This window comes from Aulostomus chinensis, chromosome 22, assembly GCF_037954235.1.
Source record: "Aulostomus chinensis isolate RoL2024-O1b breed Wild chromosome 22, RoL_Achi_v1.0, whole genome shotgun sequence".
NCBI lineage: Eukaryota > Metazoa > Chordata > Actinopteri > Syngnathiformes > Aulostomidae > Aulostomus > Aulostomus chinensis.
In genome coordinates, this window is record NC_141341.1 from 17,589,486 (window position 1) to 17,609,379 (window position 19,894).

The following is a 19,894-nucleotide window of genomic DNA, read 5'->3' on the forward strand; positions in this document are numbered from 1 at the left end:
CGAGCTGAAGCCACGACATCTGCCAACGGGGATTTAACTTGGGAGATGAGTAAATCCTTCTCTGTGAGGGTTTCCCTATGAATAACCCCTTTGGCATAACTCAGTCATTTTGATCTAAACGTGATACAAAGATACGTTTGTTTGTGCATGATGATGCTAATCACAGATAATTAAATTCTTTTTGACAACCCGCATGAGAAAAACCTTCAAGTCATTCAGTTGGACCCCAGTTCACTGTATTACCATGACCTTGATGGTGCTGATAATTAAATGAGTAAGAATTAATGTTCATCCCAGGAAGGAGCAGACTTGAGGGTTCTGCATTTCTCAGCATGCCACATAACAACAGGTCATGTGGTTTACATATGCGTCTGTGGTTTGGCAGGCTGCAGCAGTCTTCCTGGCATATTAGAGTTCTGCTTGCTGCTTCACAAGCTGTATACTGAACGCGCGCGCGCGCGCGTGTGTGTGTGTCTTTGTTTGTGTGTGTGTCTTAGTCCAAAGTCTTAGAAATAGTATTGAAGTGCACACTATGATAAAGCAATATATCAGTACAATACTACACAATATATCAACGCACATAATCCACAATTCAATGCATGAGGAAAGACAAGAAAATGTGTAACAGACACTGTCAGACAATTAACAGCAAAGCAGCTCCTGTGAAATGAGGGGTATGGTAATACACTCATAATGATATTATGTACATTATTGGGTCCAAGACTTTGATAGAATATAATATTTAAAAGGAAAACTGATTGATGCTAATATGACCAAAAAAATGGAAAGGAATACTTAGTGTAAAGAAGATTAGGAAGAAAGGTATTTTAAGAGAAGAATTCATAACAACCTTGTCAGTTCTGCTACTTTCTTACCGAAGCCTTTGTCACTAATTTAACTAAAGTGCTGTGCTCTCTTTCTCTGCTGTGGGAAATCTGTCATGGACTGAACTTTCACCGTTTCATAAAAAACAGACCTCGGTGTGGAATCCCGCAATTAGACTTTAAATCAACAGTCATAATACTGAATTATGACATGAGAAGCCTGTTATTCTACTGGGGGAAGGTGGTCTGTTTTCAGTTTGAAATGCAATGGATCTGTGAAAGTGATGTGTATAAGAGTAAATAAAGCTCATAATGATATGACATTTGCCTGCTTTAATCTTGAAGTCAAATTACTCATACGCATCGTCGCCTTCTTAAGATAATCGCCAACGTCATTTTTTTTCAAGTTTTTCAGAAAACACCAAAAACTGGAGGCACAACATTATGAGGAGTTGTTTTCGGCAACAACAAAGCAAATGTCAAAAAATAGGCAACTATTTTAAGAAGGTGAAGATATCTATTTATTTATGTATACTTAAATATTTTAACTGTGTCAAGCTTAATTAGGCAACTGAATGAAAAAAAAACACTCGCAATTGGTTTTATTCTGAAATCCAATCTCACTTGCCCTAATGTCACTGCTTGCAAAATACATGTATGGCAAAATTTTGTGGGGCTCAGTTGACTGGGCTTTCTGAATTGAAGTTTCAGTTGAATTAACTGAAGTCATTTGATCGTTGTGGCCACATCACTGCATGTACTGTAGATGGTTAACACAGTTCTTTATCTCCTACTGAAAAGGGGGATCTGAGGAAGTGATGTGATCGCTGCATACCGAGTAATGCCTCTGAAAGGATATGTGGGATTATTTATCACAAAAGTAACAATAGTATACATGATAATAGTATATATAATAGCACATTGTATGAATATCTGGACGCAGTAAAACATATAACACTGTTTTGTATTTTATGACTCAGAAATAAACACAATGTGACAACAAAATAATCACATGCATTCCCTACAAACTTTAAAAAAGAGAGGGTGGGGAATTTAGGAAACCACAAAATGAATTGGGCAAGCCTGAATCTGTCCAAAAATACAATATGAAAAAAAGATATAATAGGGGATCTCCATTAACACTGAGTGCAAGAGTGCCAGCAGCATAAGAAATTCAGCAGAAATTCTCTTCTCCAGTCATCGAGTGTCCGTTAGAGATGATGTTTCTTCAAGTGCTAGCTAATCGATAGCCTTCTTGTTTTTTGCGTTATTGTGAGACATTTGATCAATTTTGGTGTTTGACATCCAGACATAAATCCGCTGCATGAAACAATCATAAAAATCTTGTCCTTTAACATGCTGGGATACCTTCAAAAGTGAAAGTCTTCCTCTAATACCATTTGTTCCCTAAGTGTCTCTTGCTCTCCTGTCTGAAATGTCTATTGGTTTTAGCTGCAATAGTGTTGTTCAGTCTCCTTGCTTCTCCGCTGCCTCTACGCACCCAGCATCTCCAGCATCAACAACCAACCCTGATGTCCAAGAACTCCAGTTTCTCTTCAACTCATGACTAGGTTGTCTGTTTATCTATGTGAAAGCCCCACCCCTCCCTGCCCTTGGTTGACCTTTTTTCCACCCTGCCTTGAAGAACACAGTTTCAAGTCACCAAGTCAGAAAAACAGTTCACAAAATCAGGTGATATGAGTTGCTGGAAAGTGTCTGTGAAGTGATAAGCCCTATCTAAGGAGGGGACGCTCTGTTTAATATCTTAAACATCTACCTTATATAAATCTTGTTTTTGTGTTGTTTGACAAATATTGGTAGCCATTGATGATCTCTGAAGTTGCTCATTTGAATTTGCTCTCCATGTATACTGCCTTTCTCTGGGAATAAGCTGATGATGCCTTAAAATAATCCCTAGCAGATGTTATCCAGTTGAAGATTGTTTTCATGAATTGGCTCCCTTCTCCCCTCCCCTTCCACCATAAACACGTGACAGCCAGTGTCCCCTAAAAGGTAGCCATTCATCCATCAATCTATACCGCTTATCTGTCAAGGGTGACGGGGGGGGGGGGGCTGGACCCTATCCCAGGTGATATCGGGTGAGAGGCGGGGTTCAACCTGAATGGGTTGCCAGTCCATCGCAGGGCCATCAGGAGCATTTAGGGGCTCAGTATTTTGCTCATGGATATTTCGACAGGGTTACCGGGGAAGTGAGGATCAAACCAGCAACCTTTTGGTTGCTAGGTGGCCACTCTGCCTCTGAGCCATTCCACCCCAATGCCTTAAAGGTATCTATCCATTATCCATCAATTTTCTACCGCTTATCCTGTTAAGGGTCGTGGGGGGCTGGAGCCTATCCCAGCAGCCTTCTGCTGAGAGGTGGGGTTCACCCTGGACGGGTCACCAGTCCATCGCAGGCCAACATAGAGAGACAGACAACCATTCACACTCACAGTCACACCTACGGTCAATTTAGAGTATCAATCAGCCTCGTCCCCTCTTGATGTCTTTGGACTGTGGGAGGAAGCTGGAGTACCAGAGAGAACCCACGCAGGAACAGGGAGAACACGCAGACTCCACACAGAAAGATCCCGTGCCCGAGCCAGGACTCAGTGGGCTCAGAGGTAGAGTGGCCATCTACCAACTGAAGGGTCGCTGGTTTGGTCATCACCCCCTTTGACCATGTCAAAGTGTCCTTGAACAAGATACTGAACCCATAATTGCTCCTGATGAGTAGGTTGTCGACTTGCATGGCAACCTTCCCATCAGTGTGCATGTGTGAGTGTGTGTGTGTGTGTGTGTGTGAATATGAATTAAGTCCATTTACCATAACAGAATTTCCCTTCCCTCAAAGAGAGCATTCATAAAACCAGTTGTGAAAATTTCACGCTGAAGCGTGTTTTTGTAACTATTGATGGGTTGCAGGAATTTGACTGTTTGTTAGTTGCAACCATGAAGTTTACCTGGAAAAAAACATTTAAGATTTAACTAAATTCTATAGGCAGTTAAATGAACAGGTAGATACTGTATATCTGCTGCAGTAGCGCCCACACTTGGGCTATGTTCACATAGCAAGTGGACTCAATCTTATGTTTTCCCCCTATGTGACCGAGATCTGATTGATATCAGTGTAACCCAGCACATATCACATGGAACCTGATCTTTTCAAATCAGATTGTGGCAAATTTAATTTGTGATTTTATATCAGGCATAGAGTGGACTTTTTTTTTTTTTAAATGCAACCACAGTCTGAACAGTCAGAAATCAATCAAAGTCAGACTTTCATGTCACTGGAGCTCAGATTCGTCATAACATTTCGCTGACAGGACTCACAAACAAAACAAAACCAAACCAAAAAAACCATGGCAGACAGCAACAGAGATAGTTAGTGGCAGGACAGTGAGGTTATAGATTTAGTGATGTAGCAGCCGTTGTTCCACAAAGAGCCATAACTAAAAAAATACATTCTCCTTCTTTTCATTCCTCTCATCATTTGCTTTAACATTTATCAGCTTTCGTAGAAGCATTGAACTTAGAAACAAAATTATATAAACTAATAACTGTGGCTTCCATGCCCCTGTTTACTTCTGTACACAGTGTTGAGTGGGACAGTATGCGGTTCCTCTGCAGGTCACATCAGGATCATGACACATTACAGAAAATAATGTAACCAGATACATTAAAAAAACAAAGAAATCTGAATTGAGCTCTAGCACTTGTAGTTCCAACATAATCTGACTTTCATGTCTTATTTAAAAGCAGAAGTGTTAGTTTCTCTACATACATTTCAAGGTTAAATTTAAACTACTTCACACGTCTTTGTGCTTGGGGTTTCCTTCGTCATTCCTCTTGACACAGAGCCAAGAGAGAGAGAGAATAATAATTCTCATCATAATCATAATAATAATATTGTTAAATACGTGTAGTTAACCGTAAGCACTGTTTATGCATTTGTATTTCTTGTGAGACAAAATTATATATATATATATATATATATATATATATATATATATATATATATATAAAGGGTGTATATGTGTGTGTGTGTATATATATATATATATATATATATATATATATATATATATATATATATATATATATATATACATAAGTTGCCTATTAATTATTTCTGGGGGGAAAGGGAAAAAGTTTGGGCCCCTCTGCTGTCATCATTTGGCATTACATTAGCAGCAGGACATACGAATTCACTGTTGAAAACAAAGACAGCCTGCTGAGATGATCTGTCAATTCTATAAGTGAAGTGTATTTGAGTGCCCTCTAGTGGCTGTGGGGCCCATAGCATCCACTTCACGGTCATAAGATCTCCGACCAGGTATTAAGACGTATGAAAAAATAATGTGGTTATGAAATATTTTTCATTCAAGTCCTTAAAGAACCTTTCATTCCAAAAGGTGAAATATTGAACACAAGACATTTCTGACATTTGCGGGAGGCTTTAGGTTCCCACAGCATATGTCGAATACCGCGTCATGATTGGCTCCCAACATATTTGCAAGGTCACGTCTTTCTGATAAAGGCCCGCCTCTTAAAATCTGACTTTAGAGAGTGCAGAGAAAACGCTATCAATGAAAGTGAAAGGGCCTCTAGTGTCAAATTAACAAATTACAGCGAATGTCCTACAATACTCTGCGTAGTTGGCCTCAAACATGGAACAAACAACACATGTTTGACATGTTGTTACGAATTGCAGGACATGTAGACTTTACAAATAAATGTCACTTTTTACAGCTGTTATACGATTGACATTTGTAACAATAATACTAAATCAAAGTCTCCCCTGTTTACCCTGCACGCACAAACACACAAATAGAGGTAGACAATACGTTTCCTGCCCCACCGGCGGGTACCGGGCCTACTGTAACAGCAGCCAGCCGCCGTCGAAACAACTACTTGGAACACTGTAATAAGGGCGAGGCTTATTGGGTTCCTCTCCTGGCCCTGATTCCGCTCTCTGGTTCCCCGCAGCGATCAGTCGGCGCGCCACATTTGTCCGTTTGGCTTTTTAAGGTTTGTTTTTGGCTTCGTGTAGAAGTTTTCTGCGTCTTGGGCAGAGTCTCATCGCCGCATAGACCAGAGTAGATCCTCTCAGATTCAGTCCTCACGCAGACACACGCAGACCCACGCAGAGCAGAACGAAGCGGAGTGGAGCCGTCGCCTGATTTGCACCAGCGCGGGTCATTTCAGGTTAAACCCCGGCGCTGTGTCCCGCTCCCTTCAGCCGACCGGAGATCAACACTGGTTCCAGTGGAGGAGGAATACACAGGCACTGGGACTCACACTAATATTAGGACAACAGCTTCGTCTTGTTTATGCGGTACGTTCCATTTTTTGGGGTGATTTTTGATTTCTGTCTGGCTAGTGACAGCCTCTCAGACAAGTGTGTGCTTGACAGTTTAGCAGAGGTGATCGCGTAAGTGTTCATTGTCACGCTTTTAATGTTGTCACCGTCGGGAATTTCAGGCACTTCAGAGGGGAATGATTTTTGCCAAACCACATTCACATTGTTTACAATTCACTGCTGTTTTGCAAATTGGCAAACGGTTCACACCTGCTTCAACATGACTTTGACGTTTTCTCTATTACTTGAGTGTCTTACACAGTTCGGATGATAATTTATCTTGCAAGAAGTACTTTAATATAGTAATTTTTAAACTTTACAGAGGGTGTGTCCTGCCCCTTTGCGCCTTCTGTGGTGTATTTTAACAGAATGAGATGGCAGCATTTCACCAAAGAATCCCTTTAAAAAGTTTCAATTTTACTTAATTTATGTCGGGTTTTCTGCACGCCGAATTGAACACTAACTTGGAACGTTCCAGAAATGTAGTTACTCGCTGTCGTAGGGTTAATAAATGAAAGAAAAAGGGAAAGTATATTCAAATGAATGATATTTGTCCCGAGGTTCTGCCAAATCAATAGAACACGCATTTTGGCTTGCTGGCTTTTCTGACGACTTCGGGGTGTTGGCCCATTTCTTGATTTAGTCTCGGGCATTAAAACATTTTAAGGTAATAACAATGTGTCAAGGGCGTGCTTCACTTTTGAAGTGTTTTAGATATTTAGAAACGCAAGTTGCTATTTCTGATGTAACCTTTGATTGGCTTTGGCAACAGACTGATGCAGTCGATGAACATCTGGCTTGGCAAATGTCCCCTCGCAGTGCATTAGTGACCTTAAAGGTTGGACTTCTGACCATCCAAATATCACCAACATCTAACAAATGCGTTATGGACTTCTAGAATGCTCCCGATTCAAACATATGTTTGCATGTGTATGCAAGAGATGCAGTATTTTCTTTTTATTATCTCCTTTTGCCTTGTGGTAGTTGCAGTGTGAAAGGTGACATGTTACCATATGAGCATGAAATGATGCCTTCAGGGACTGTCGGACGGTGACTGCGCACTCGCGCATGAACGATTCAATAAGACGACTGCTTTCGTTATGAGAGCGAGTTGCAGGTTGACAGTTGGCGATCAAAAGCGATTTGACAGCAGCTAGAGCCACATGTTATGTTTGGGACATTTTAAAAACCTAAATGCTGAAAAAGAGATCAAATATTCGTAAAATAGCAGCCACTGACCAAAAGCTTTCAGCCAGTTTAAATGTCTGATTTCACTGAGCGTCACCTCAGAATAGATACCTGGTGAAATTAACCCAATGTAAAACGTATTAAATGAGAATATGTGTGAATATGAATATTTGCTTTTGATCTATGTGACTTAGTAATTTAAAAATTCAGTCGGTTAAAAAACATAAAAATACCTTTGAAATATTCTCGAATGTGGCATTTCTACTGCCTACTGGTAAGCGTGACAATTCGTATTCACATGAAGTGAATTTGAAGTTTTCAAGGCGGTCTTGAAGGCAGCACTGGTTCTCGGCTGAGGGTATTTAAGGTCGTCTGTCTGCCTGCTCGTTGCCGTTCTGTGGGAGGACCTGATCTGCTCCCACAGCGCAGGTTTTCAGCTCTACATGTATACCCATAGTGCACATCACACACAAACACACAAACATACACATACACATTCGACCTTAGTTTAATTACGTCAACATTTCGCAGAATAAATCCATAATCGCGTTTTTCTTCTCTTTTTTTATTTAACCTTTCGTCCGGAGTAAAATGGCGATCGTCCTCTCTGGGAAACAGAGGTTATGCAAATCGTCCTTCCGAGTGTATAATTCTTAAAATGCTGGGTTGGTGATTCAATGTGTCGTGAAAAAAACAGAGCTTTTATAAAACGATGATGTCAGCTCCTTAGTGGGGGTTGGGTCTGTGTGACAGTAAATAACTTCACAATGCTTTAACTTTCTAAATAAAAAAAAAAAAAATCTTTTTACATGTCAATATGGAAGAATATACAGGTTTTACATAGGTTCACCTCGCACGAGTCAGTTTTCACTGTGAAGACACGTCTTCACTCAAACAGCAGATTAAAAACATTGTTTTCAAATCTTGAATTAGAAGAAATTGTCAATGGAGGCATATTTAAAATAAAATAAAGCTCTGATGAGGTCATGTATTTAGTAGTCTACCCTTTGTCCTCTTCCTCCTGCTGATTCAGCTGCTTTCCGTGTCTCACGTAGTTGTTTTGAAATAACCTGTTTTTCACTGTTTTGAGTTTAAAAAAAAAAGGCAGAAATCGAGATAGGTTGTTGTTGCGTTGTTGGCGTCAGTCTTCAGCCCAAGGTCATTGACAGTGTGAGACACAAAGGAAGTCTGTCCGTCGTCATTGACTGATTTTGCCATGAAATTAATAATCTGAAGGTCTTTTCGAAGACGAGACCACTGTCTACCGTGAGCAGCATCTTTCTTGGTGCAGCAGGAGCATGTGATCACCTCCCTGCTGGGACAAACGCTAGCTGACGTCACACATTTGGCTGGAGTGGAGCCTTGTAAAGCGTAGATTATTAGGTGAAGAGAAGTTGTGTGTTTCCTGCAGCAGCAGCAGCTGCACGGTGGTGCTGAGACGAGAAGTCAAGTGATTCCACGTTTCGGTTCAACTTTTCTTTCCTTGTCCTTCAATTTCACAATCTGCCAGATTCTTCTATATGTTAAATCTTTTTGTAGTTGACAAATTTGGTTCAGTATAGGCTGGATTTCATATCATTATAGCAGTAAAATAATACATCATAATGGATTGTAATAGTAGGGGATAAAGTAATAAAATAATCATTTAAATAATTTGATACCGTGCCATAGTTCTGTCATTACTTTTTAAAGCAGTGCCACTGATGATTATTAGAACATACACACACCTAATATTTACCTCGTGTTCCTTTTATAGGATTTGAGGCGACACAATTTTAGGGACAGCCTAACGTGTAAGTCAGCACTGTTCAACAGCAGAGCAAAATACTGCCTCCAAATTGACACTTAAAAATGAATCCATTCCTTTCTCAATCTGATTCAATACAAACAGAACTTAAGCTCATCTTTCTGTGCGTGTGTGTGTGTGTGTGTGTGTGTGTGTGTGTGTGTATGTGTGTGTGTGTGTGTGTGTGTGTGTTGGGGGGGTGTTCTTGCAGGGCGTTGTATTGATATAGAACCGTAAGAGTAGTCACCTCCTGCAGGCTGCAGCTTTGGTCACTGCGCTGCATCACTGTCAGAACATTGGAACCGCGAACACTGGCCAACATGTAAACGGACAAGATGCAGATTGCGTGGATAAAAAAGTACAATATTTATATTAATAAACTGATTTTAGTGAGAAGTTTTATTATCAGTGTTTCTCTTGCAAACCACGAGATATTTGCCGTGTGACTGATATGAAAAAATAAACGCGCATCTTTGTTTTTGCAATCAAATTTTAAAAAGACAGATTGAAAATCCATTAGGCTGTGATCCGATGGCGACACGGACATCCAGTCCACTAATAGGGTGACATTTTCATACAAGTAACACATTGAAAAGAGCTGATTATATCGTCCATGTCGTGCTGCGACAGGTGCATTTGTGCTAAAACAGAGTACAAATATTTTGATAACATTTATAATAGTTCATCCTGGCATTAGACAATAAATCCTGCTACCAGCTTTATTAGTATTTATTTATTTGATGATGGAGAATTCAAAATGACTTTTAGGACAAATATTGGTTCCAGGACTCTGTGCTGATGTGACTTGCGGGTTAAAAGATTTTGTTTTATGGAGCTGTTTTCACACGACCATTGATGTCCTTATTACTGCAAAAACTGCTTTGAAATGTTGTGCCGCAGTTTGAAATTAGTGTCAACCACCTGTAAGTTGCGAAGCTCCACAGAAGTTGTGCTGCAGTGACGAACAAGACAGGCACTCATAGGTGAGCATCTTTCGTCCGTCACGGTGTCACACCTTCAGCGTGTTTGATTTTTGCTGATGTTAGCTTGCTGGCTAATGGACATTTAGCGTCCGTTTGGAGCCCGTGGCCCCCGGGATGTAACACTTTGCTATCATCATAACACAATGAGCTAAAGCTCGTGTTCTGCCAAAGGTAAAAGTCGTGGTAAATCCAGTAATATCAACACTGTATTCACACAAAATATATTGAATTGCAGATGATTTTCTCAAATCAGTATTGTACATATCAGTTCAGTGGTCACGTACACGGTCTGTGTGAGCATGTTTACTTTCTTGCTTCAGGTGCTGTGAAGGTGGCGCTGCAGGGCCACAGAGCAGGAAACAGATGACGCGCTGGCCATTCAGGGGGCAGTAACCGAAAAGGTTTTATGAAAAGTTTAATTTTGTCCAGGTTTTCTTACGTAAATTTAGATTTGTTTACTGTGTGCGTATTTTTTTTTTTACTGTTGTTGGCAAATTTGTATTAAGAATAGAATTTATTGTCAAAATGTCAGGATTGATGTTTTTGTTATTTATAGGAATGGCAAAAGAACACATTAATTTAGATTAAAGAATCATAGAATAAAAGGAAACGTTTTTCTTTTTGAAAAAATATCAATGGTGCTTTGGCCTTTGACCCCATGCAGAGGTTTAGCTTGTAAAGAGCAATGAGCAACCAGTGGAGGTCAGCAACACGCCTCGGCTGTGTCTAGTCTGCTGGAAATTTAAAGAAGAAGAAGAAGCTCATTGAGAAGGTGAAAAATGTTGATGGGTCTTGTTACTGACTGTAGAATTGAAGCTCTATGGGTCATACTTGGCTCATATTTTGGATTATTATCCTTTTCTTTGAACAGTGAAAAGTGTTCTGAATGCCAGAAAATAACAATGATAAATAAAAAAAAGATTTAGACTTCTGAGGTTATTTATGGATTTACGCAGGAATCAAATTATATTTGAGTTTACAATTTCTAATGTTTTAATGGCCTGAATAAATACAATTAAGATGACCACAGAATGTCTTATTCATTGCTTACAAAATTAATCACAAAACGTGATAATATTTGAGCTAAATTGTTATTTTATGATAAGAATTAAGTCATTATTTCTGCAATAAGTGGATATAGATGAGGAGGACTTAAATTGGATCATTTTAAAATAGATTTAGGAATCAGGATGAAAGTAGCAATAAATTAAGGTTAAGGAATGATGGTGATGATCAAGCTGTTGCATGATAAGTCTGTGTGCGTGTGTGTGTGTGTTTATAAAAAAACAAACAAACAAACATCAAGCTAGTACATTATCATACAGACAATATCCTGATAAAAGTACAAGTATCTGAGTCAGACCAGATGATAGTTAAACCATTTCAGGCCATTTAGCAAAGTATTGAAAAGAGTTATGTGAACATTGAGGATGAATCAATCTGCTTGACGTATCTTGTCCATGATTCGAAGCAAAATGGCTGAGGAGGTCTGTTTGTGCTACCAACTTATGTGGATGCAGAACGTGTTGAAAGAACGGCCAGATGGTGGCCAGGTGACGTCAGATTTTTGTTTACCAGATAAAAGTCGCAGGGATGATTCTCTTGTTTTTCAGCCACTTAGTAGTCATGTGGTTATGTCTTAATCAGATTTAGAAGAAATCATTTATTAACCCAAATAGAAGCTGATCCTGACTCGAAAACTTGTAATAATTGGTTTGAGTAAGACCTCGTGGCTCTTGATCTCTGTTGAATTTGATTTTCTCTCAGGCTGTTTTTTGTCTTCCTAAGCTTCCCATCTTTGATACCAGCGATGATCGTCATTCTTGCAGGCAGTACAATGAGTCACCAGAATTCTTGGTTCAAGTCAGTCAGTCTGCAGTAAACACATTTCTTGTCATTTTCATCTCCAATTGACCTGTCAAAGTCCTCGTGACAGAATAAACTCTCGTTTTCAAAATACCGGAGATTGAGGTTAATATGTAAAGTGAATTATAGATTAATATGTTAAATGATTTATATGTAAGAAAACTTAATGCCACTTAAGTGGAATTAAATTGAATTCCAATTGCTATTGGAATGCTTCCTGGATATCCTGCGGTGTTTTGAGATTTTCCGAGGCCCTGGGGGGGAAGCTGTTTTCAGGAATAAAATAATGGCAAGATATGTCAAGCATCATCGAGCTTTGTGCCAACTATAACGTTTAAGAACTGGATAATTGGATAAGTATTATTTTTGCCTTATTAAAAATAAAGACAATGATGGATCGTGTGTTCCAATGTTCAGACGCTCATGTCTGTAGAATTTGAGTCCGTTAAACACTTGTGCAATGCTGATGCTTTTCATTCTGTTGCAGCTGCGCAGCCAGATTTTGCTGCTCGCACAGCAGTAATCATCACATAAGCACAGATAAACCCACTAGGTGGGCTGGGAAATGGGTCAGGTCAGGGATCGAGTGGTAATAATACTAGTTGTGTTATTTTAATCAGCATCATATAGTTGCACTTAATTCAGTGCTCTTAGGAGAGAATCTTTTATTTTATTGCAAAAGTCTGCAAAAAAAAAAACAACCAAAGAACAACCGTAGCCGAGCAGACTGTAGGTGGGCAACCATCTGCCTCGACCAGGTGGTTGTGAGAGAGAGACGGATACACGAGTTTGTCTTTTTTATGTATTCCTACAGTATCTCCTTTTCACTTCCTCCACTCCTCTGTTGTGTGTGTAGATTACAGTGTGGCCACAAACCACATAATTCTGTTACACCACCAACTTGAAATGATTTCAAATTTATTGTCCAAACTCGGTCTGGTCTGTTTTATAACCGCAGTTTCTGTTGAGCTTGGATATCAACTCTAGTGTAGGTGCCTGCATTGTTGAGGATGCCTATTTTGAGTGGTGTAGACTTAATTTTTTTCGTTCTCTCCGTGTATCATATGATGATATTGTGACTGGTGTGTTTTTAATGCCAGTTCTATGATCTCACTCAGTCGTACCGGCGAATGAAGGCTCCTGCTCAAATGTGGGGGCACCAACTGATGTTTTCAGGGGGGAGAATATCCCTCTTGCTGTCTGCATTTTGATTGTCCTATTTTTATTTTTATTTTTTTTTTATGCTGTGTTTAAGGATGCTTGCAACCATACTTGGATGAGCTTGATGGTGAAACCTAATGTCCCAGTCACATCAGGTGATGTCGTATGATGTCACCACAATCTGACAGCCACAGAGTGAGGAGGATGATGATGCCGGATACAATCCTCTGGCCACATCAGTGAATTGATGCACAAACTCTCCATTAGCATTCCGTGCTCCCGTAATCTGGCTTTGCTGTTTCTGATGATAGTTTCTTTCAGATATTTAGATCAGGATAAACAGATCCAGTAAGAACAAGCTTCACCCTCATTTGTGTTTGTTACCAAGGTGACGAGTCCCAACCCATCTAATAGGTTGCCTGAAAAGGATCAGCAGTGATGACATCAGCGCCTTTTTAAAAAAGATCGAGAATTTCAACCAGAAGAGCTCTGAGCATCTGCACAAAAAAACAAGAAACTGACTGCAGTGTTTTTTTTCTGCATGCAAACACAATCACTCACCTCTCTGGGAACAGCTGAAACATGATGGCGGTCAGAAAAAGAAAAAAAAGAAGCTGTGTGGGCCATGTGAGAGAGATTAAGCAAAAAAAACCCAAAACAAAACAAAAATACTGAAAAACACTGCAGCAACGCAAAGCTTTAAACAATCGTAGTTTCAGACGATTCAAGCTTTAAGCCCTTTGATTTAGACGTACTTCTAGATCTCCGAAGGTTTCAGTCATCAATAACTGGGATCGTCAGCTTCGGCTTGCTGTCAAGTTCAAACTGCGGCTGGGTTATTTAAGGACAGGCTGAAGCTGGAAGCCATTCCAGCGTTGCCTTGGCATGACGCCTCAGCCTCTCAGGCTTTTTTTCTCTCTTAGGCTGTATGGGCTCAGCAGCCGCTTTTTGTGGAGGGTCTCTCTGTATACCACCCTCATAGAATCGGGCTTCACAGCTTAATGAAAAGGGAATCTTTTTTGGCTGCAGCCGTACCTGCAACATGCTGAGTGTATTTGGGGACCGTGTTGAGGCAACAGATTATAGCATGATGGTGGATAAAACAGTTCCACAATGTTACATAATAATAGGAAGAACATTTTCAAAGTAGCTTCCAGAATATAATTGCAGGCCTGAGATGACAGACGGGTTTATTATGGGATTTATATTCTGTGTTGGGATATGTGAACATGTGCCTACAACTTCGGAGGATGTTTTAGGGTTATGAAGTAATGGCAATTGTAGCAGTTTGACCCATGTTGGAAAGCATTTAACAAATTATGACAGTAAGTACAATTATAAACGTATAATGTATGTTTAAGAAAGAAGCATTCATCAATGGCATTAATGCAGTTGATAATTGCGTTATCACTCGAAATAAGTGGCCTGTCAGGAAAAAGACAGTGACAATATGTAAACTGTTGATTTAAATATTGAAACATTTTTAAATCTCATTTGCTACTGTATTCATATTTGTAATTTAAATTTGTTTGTGTCATTTTGTTTCATATTTTAATGTATTCATTTTAAATAGGGACAGGGCATATTAATGAACATGAATTCAAATGATTTCAACTGAAGTCCCTTGGCAGGTTGACGTTAACTAAACAAACATGTCCATCACAACACAACCTACATTAAGAAGTTTGTAGTTCTAGTTGAGAAAGACAGGTAAAAAAAAAAAAAACATCGTGGAGGGCTTCAGGAATTCAATCGCTATGTGCTGGAGTGCTTAAAAGCTTAAGTGTTCAAGTGCACATCCCATTACAACGTAAATAAAATAAAACATTGATGTGGCATTGGTTTTATCAGCCCCCAGCCTCCCTGCTCGTTAAATGTCAGCATCAAACTATGTGGAAAACAAGTGATACATTTTTTTAACCATCTCCCATCTCTATCAATAATATATTGGATTTATATAATATGTGACAACCTTTTATGAAGTATTTCTGGGTATTTAATTCCTTTTGGACAGTGTAGTGCAGAGGGACGGGGAGACGCGGACACATGCAGTAAAGGGCTGCAGGCAGGACGTGAAACCACAGCTGCTACGCAGGACTCATCCTCCCTACGCGCCCGGCCAACTGAGCTGAGCAGCCCGCCAACAATCAATTCTTTCATAAGAGGATTACAAAGATTTATAAATAGCAGTTTTTGAAATGCTCTTTTAAAAAAAAATCTGTTTTACAATTTCCTCCACCACGACTTTTTGGATGCTTCATTCATTGTAACAGTGTCGGATTTTATTTTATCGTGTCACTTTTCATGATGATGGTGCCTCCAGTCACATGAATCCAGCCGCAGCAGATATCCTCTTGGCTGATGCTTGGGTTCTTACTGCATAATAGTGGGCTCACTTTTTGTGCAGTATTGCACAGTAAAAACAAATGTATTTACATTGATTTACTTCTGTATTGTGTAGCTTTTTAAAATAAATAATATGAATTATTAGAATAATAGATTTTGTTGTCAGGGCTTTTTGTTGTGCTGAAAGACAACAATGACAACAATAGGTTCTCAAACAGTAGTTCATATAAGAATAAAATAACAAAAATACCTAATCGTGGATATAGTTGATAAACAACATAGAGCACTTTGAAATGAGATGATGGAAGATTCAGTGTATCGAGTTTGTTTGTGGCCTCCGTTTTTTGAAAGTTGACAGTGTTCTTCTTGACTATTTGAGTCTGGAACTAAGACAAGCCCCTGTGGATTGGAAAACACTGCTGTTGATCACAGTGGTGACTGTGCAGCATACAAATGTTTTGTTCACACACACACACACACACACACACACACACATACAGACACTCACTAACAAAACACACACACAGCTTTCTGAGTACAACATGTAGTCTTGTCTTACAACAAGTTGACATTTTACTTCTTTGTTGGTTATTTGTCCTTCTCTGCAGTATAAACTCATTATATGTGGAGGCTATAGCACGCAGAACAAAACCAGATTTTGGAAAGTCAAACAGCTACCAAGTAAAGCTACATCGCAACACAAAGACATAAAGTAGCATATGAAAAAACACCTGAACATAACATGCCACACTACTATTTTCACAAATGCATGCTTGAAAATCAGCCAAGAGAAAGAAAAGAATATAATCCAGCCTTTGTTAACATAGTAGAGAATTAGGGTGAAGCGCTATAGATTAATGACAGAGTTTATTTCATGAAGCATTAAGTAGCCTTCACTAGCGCTTATCTTCTCTTAGTGTCCTAATCTCATTTTGCCGTGGTAGCAAGAACAGTGCCCTTTTAGCTTTTATGATAAAGGAAGAATATAATTTACCCAGTATATTTGATTTTTGACTACAGTGCTCAATCAGTTGGATGCTGGAGTGTGCTGGGTCATACTGAGAGGTGATACTAATGTTGGATCCTGTTTATATGAATTAGGATCAGCATATTGTCACATTGCTATCATCTGACTTTGCCCGTGCACCATGTAGCAAGAAACATTGTCTCTCGACACAATGTACTGCCGGGAGCACTGAGCATCCTCATCCAGGGTGGTCACGATGCCAGAAATTAGATGGTCGATTCCAATACCACTGAATATACATGATTCCTCTTTCAATACCACCACAACAGTCTGCAATAACAAAACAAAACAAAACAAATCTATAAATAACCGCCTGCTGAACACACAGTCCATCTCAGGGGGGGCAACTTGTCACTTAAACAGCCATTCTTCATCAGTGAAGGACCCATACCTAGCATTCTTATAGCAACACTCAGTTGCTGTGCAGTCGTATCTCTGTGACATGGTGGTTGGATCTGGAGTCTCTGGTAGAACGAGGCTTAGAGATTTGTCATTTTGCTCAGGCAGGACTGTGTCAGACCCTCATAAAGGTGGTCCTAGGCAGTTGTTTTGCTTCTGACCCAGCAGGAAGGAAACTCATCCCGTCCATCAATTTCTAAAGTTTAAACCAATAGTAACATTTAGTAGAGGGCAGAACATTTAGAAAATAGACATTTAGTGACCTTGGAAGAGCCAGAGATAAACTGCAGGGGCATGAGGTTTTATAATGGGCTGGATAGTGTCCGGCTGCTACCGCCTGATTTGGTCTGAGTGCAAAGTTCTCTCTCAACACACGCTGACAACATAAAGTTAGTAGCCCTGTAAACTATGTGACTACCAGAGCGTAAAATCAATTAAGGGGGTGCATGTTACAAAACCCTTTTCTGCCTTTCTAACATAAAGTCAACATTTACAGAATTTTTAGCCTCTGTGATTGATATTCAAATGTAACTTGGCTGAAGGTAAAAATGAATTAGTCACGTACACTGTGTTAATGTGTATGAAGTATGTGATCTCTGTAATAATTGGCCTGTAATATAATTAAAACTGTCTGCATTGTTCATCTGGATCTCATTGTGAAGCCTGTCACTTGGTCCTGTTCAGTGCAGCCACAGATAAGAATATCAATCTGCTATGCAACACTAGCTATGATAAGAATGTATGAACATACAAAGAAGAGAAAGGAAAAATAATGGCAGGATTGTGCATGCATATTTTTTTCATCCAGCTCATTCAGCCTCCAGAGAGTACTTGAACCACACATGTTTTAGGAGGTATTTTATAGATGTATTTATTTATTTTTATTGTTCGGTTTGTTCAGTTTAACTGCCTGCTGTATATGCAGTTAAATTTAACATTCCAAATTTCATACTTTGGAAGTAATTTACTCTCTCTCTCTCTCTCTCTCTCTCTCTCTCTCTCTCTCTCTCTCTATATATATATATATATATAGAGAGAGAGAGAGAGAGAGCAGTTCAGCACTATAAAATTAGAATTTAACCGATGAATGTTGCGTAATGTGTTTTTGTCAAAGCTCAAAGCAGTGCAAATTACTTTGCTGCAGTCAGCAGGAGTAGAATTTCTCTTTCCTTTAAACTCTGGGCATTAACTTTTTCAATGTTTCAAGTATTATTATTATTATTGTTATTGTTATTTTTGTTGTTGGTATTATTACCTGTAATTTCTACTTGAAATGCATTGCTACATATACAAAGGATTTTCTTTCAAATATATATGTACATATGTGTATGTATGTGTGTATGTGTGTCCATATATGTGTGTATATACAAGTATATATATATATATATATATATATATATATATATATACACACAGTGTATATATATATACTGTGTATATATATATATATATATATACACTGTGTATATATATATACTGTATATATACTGTATATATATATATATATATATATATATATATATATATATATATATATGTATATGTATATATATATATATAGTGCTTCTTTGATTTAAATATTGTTCTTGTCCAAACTGCAGGTTTAACTTGATATAGGCCTCAACCAAATTCAGGGTAAAACAATGAGAAATATTTTGAGATGTTTTGTGTTGTTTTTCAGTTTGTTTGTAGTCAACTCCCCCTAAATTGCTGTGGAAGTACTAACTCGTTAGTGTTCACAATGTGACATTTTTCGAGCTGTTTCCTTTGTCATGATTTGAGACATAAGAATGTGGGAGCCTGTTGCAAGTAATCTGAGAGTCCTCAGGATGAACACCCTGATTTGTCTCTTCCTGAAGAGATTTTTGAATGATTAGATTTGACCACCTTTGCCACCTCCTCTTGCTGAATAACAAAGGGCAGAGGGCTCCTGTTTCTCTGGTTGCCAGCGCTCTCACCACTCACTGGTTTTACTGATCTTGAGCTTCAAGCGATTGATAAAGCGCGCTGTGAGTCATCTGCTGTAAGAATAGTGCCAAAATTATACGTTCAGTTCAGCATAAAAGTACTTAAATTCCTGCACTCTAAACTGTGTAATATGAGTCTGGACAAACATGCACCTTTCCTGGTTGGAGGAGGCATAAAACTGTGTGGCAGTAACTCCGTTTTCTATTATTTACTAAGCCCATTTCCCTTTCTATGAATCAAATGTTGGTGGGTGTGAAGCTTAACACTTGTACATGCTGACGTTTGAAAAACCTGCTCTCATATGGAGAAGCTCATATGGATTAGCTGTAGTCATACAACTGTCAAATCATTCATCGTTCGACTAATCACATTTGACTGAGGAGCAGGAAGAAAATTTTACAGGCTCACGGATGTGTGTTTCTCATGGTTCAGGCCAGATGCTGGATGCAGCATTCAGACAAAGCGAGCTAAACATCTTACGTAGCTTCTTAGCACACTTCCGTTTCCCTCAGTCATTCAGCTCAAACCAAGGTCGTCACCGGCAAAAGGAATATATCATTTATTCAGCGGGTGGTCGTGTCTTAACAAAATGGCAACGCTTTAAGCCTTCACGCGTTAGAAATACACTTTAACACCAGACCACTTGAACCAGATCAGACTCTGCTGCCTGGCCTCATTTACCTCAGTTCACCATCTTCAGAAATAAATAACGCGGGTCTCACAAGTTGTTATGTGTGGAGCAGTGACAGAGGTCATGCATCTGACTGAAATCTAATTTAGATCATATGTGGTGTGCACTAAGCTGATGTTCTCCCATTTCTTTCTCTTCTATGTACTTGAACCATGTTAATTACCTGCTGAATCGACTATAGGTAAGTAGTCATTTTCTTGTATTCTTTATTGCAGGATTTCTCAAACTTTTCAGCACCTGACCCCCAAAATAAAGGAGGAGTTTGAGGTGGTGGATGTGGCATAAAACATGCA

The 19,894-nt window shown here is 39.1% G+C and overlaps 1 protein-coding gene across 7 annotated transcripts in view; it reads left to right on the forward strand.

The window, feature by feature from the left end:
* The first annotated feature begins 5,712 nt into the window (after positions 1 to 5,712).
* Positions 5,713 to 19,894, forward strand: part of thrb (thyroid hormone receptor beta) — a 108,325-nt gene continuing 94,143 nt past the window's right edge. For 5 of the 7 annotated variants that reach the window (XM_086193086.1, XM_086193088.1, XM_086193084.1 and 2 more), the window contains exon 1: positions 5,713 to 6,162. The gene's annotated coding sequence lies outside the window, so the exon portion shown is untranslated. Of the gene's footprint in view, positions 6,163 to 6,239; positions 6,259 to 10,463; positions 10,545 to 19,894 lie in introns of those variants that run through there. The other 2 variants (XM_086193090.1, XM_086193093.1) reach the window with 2 other exon arrangements.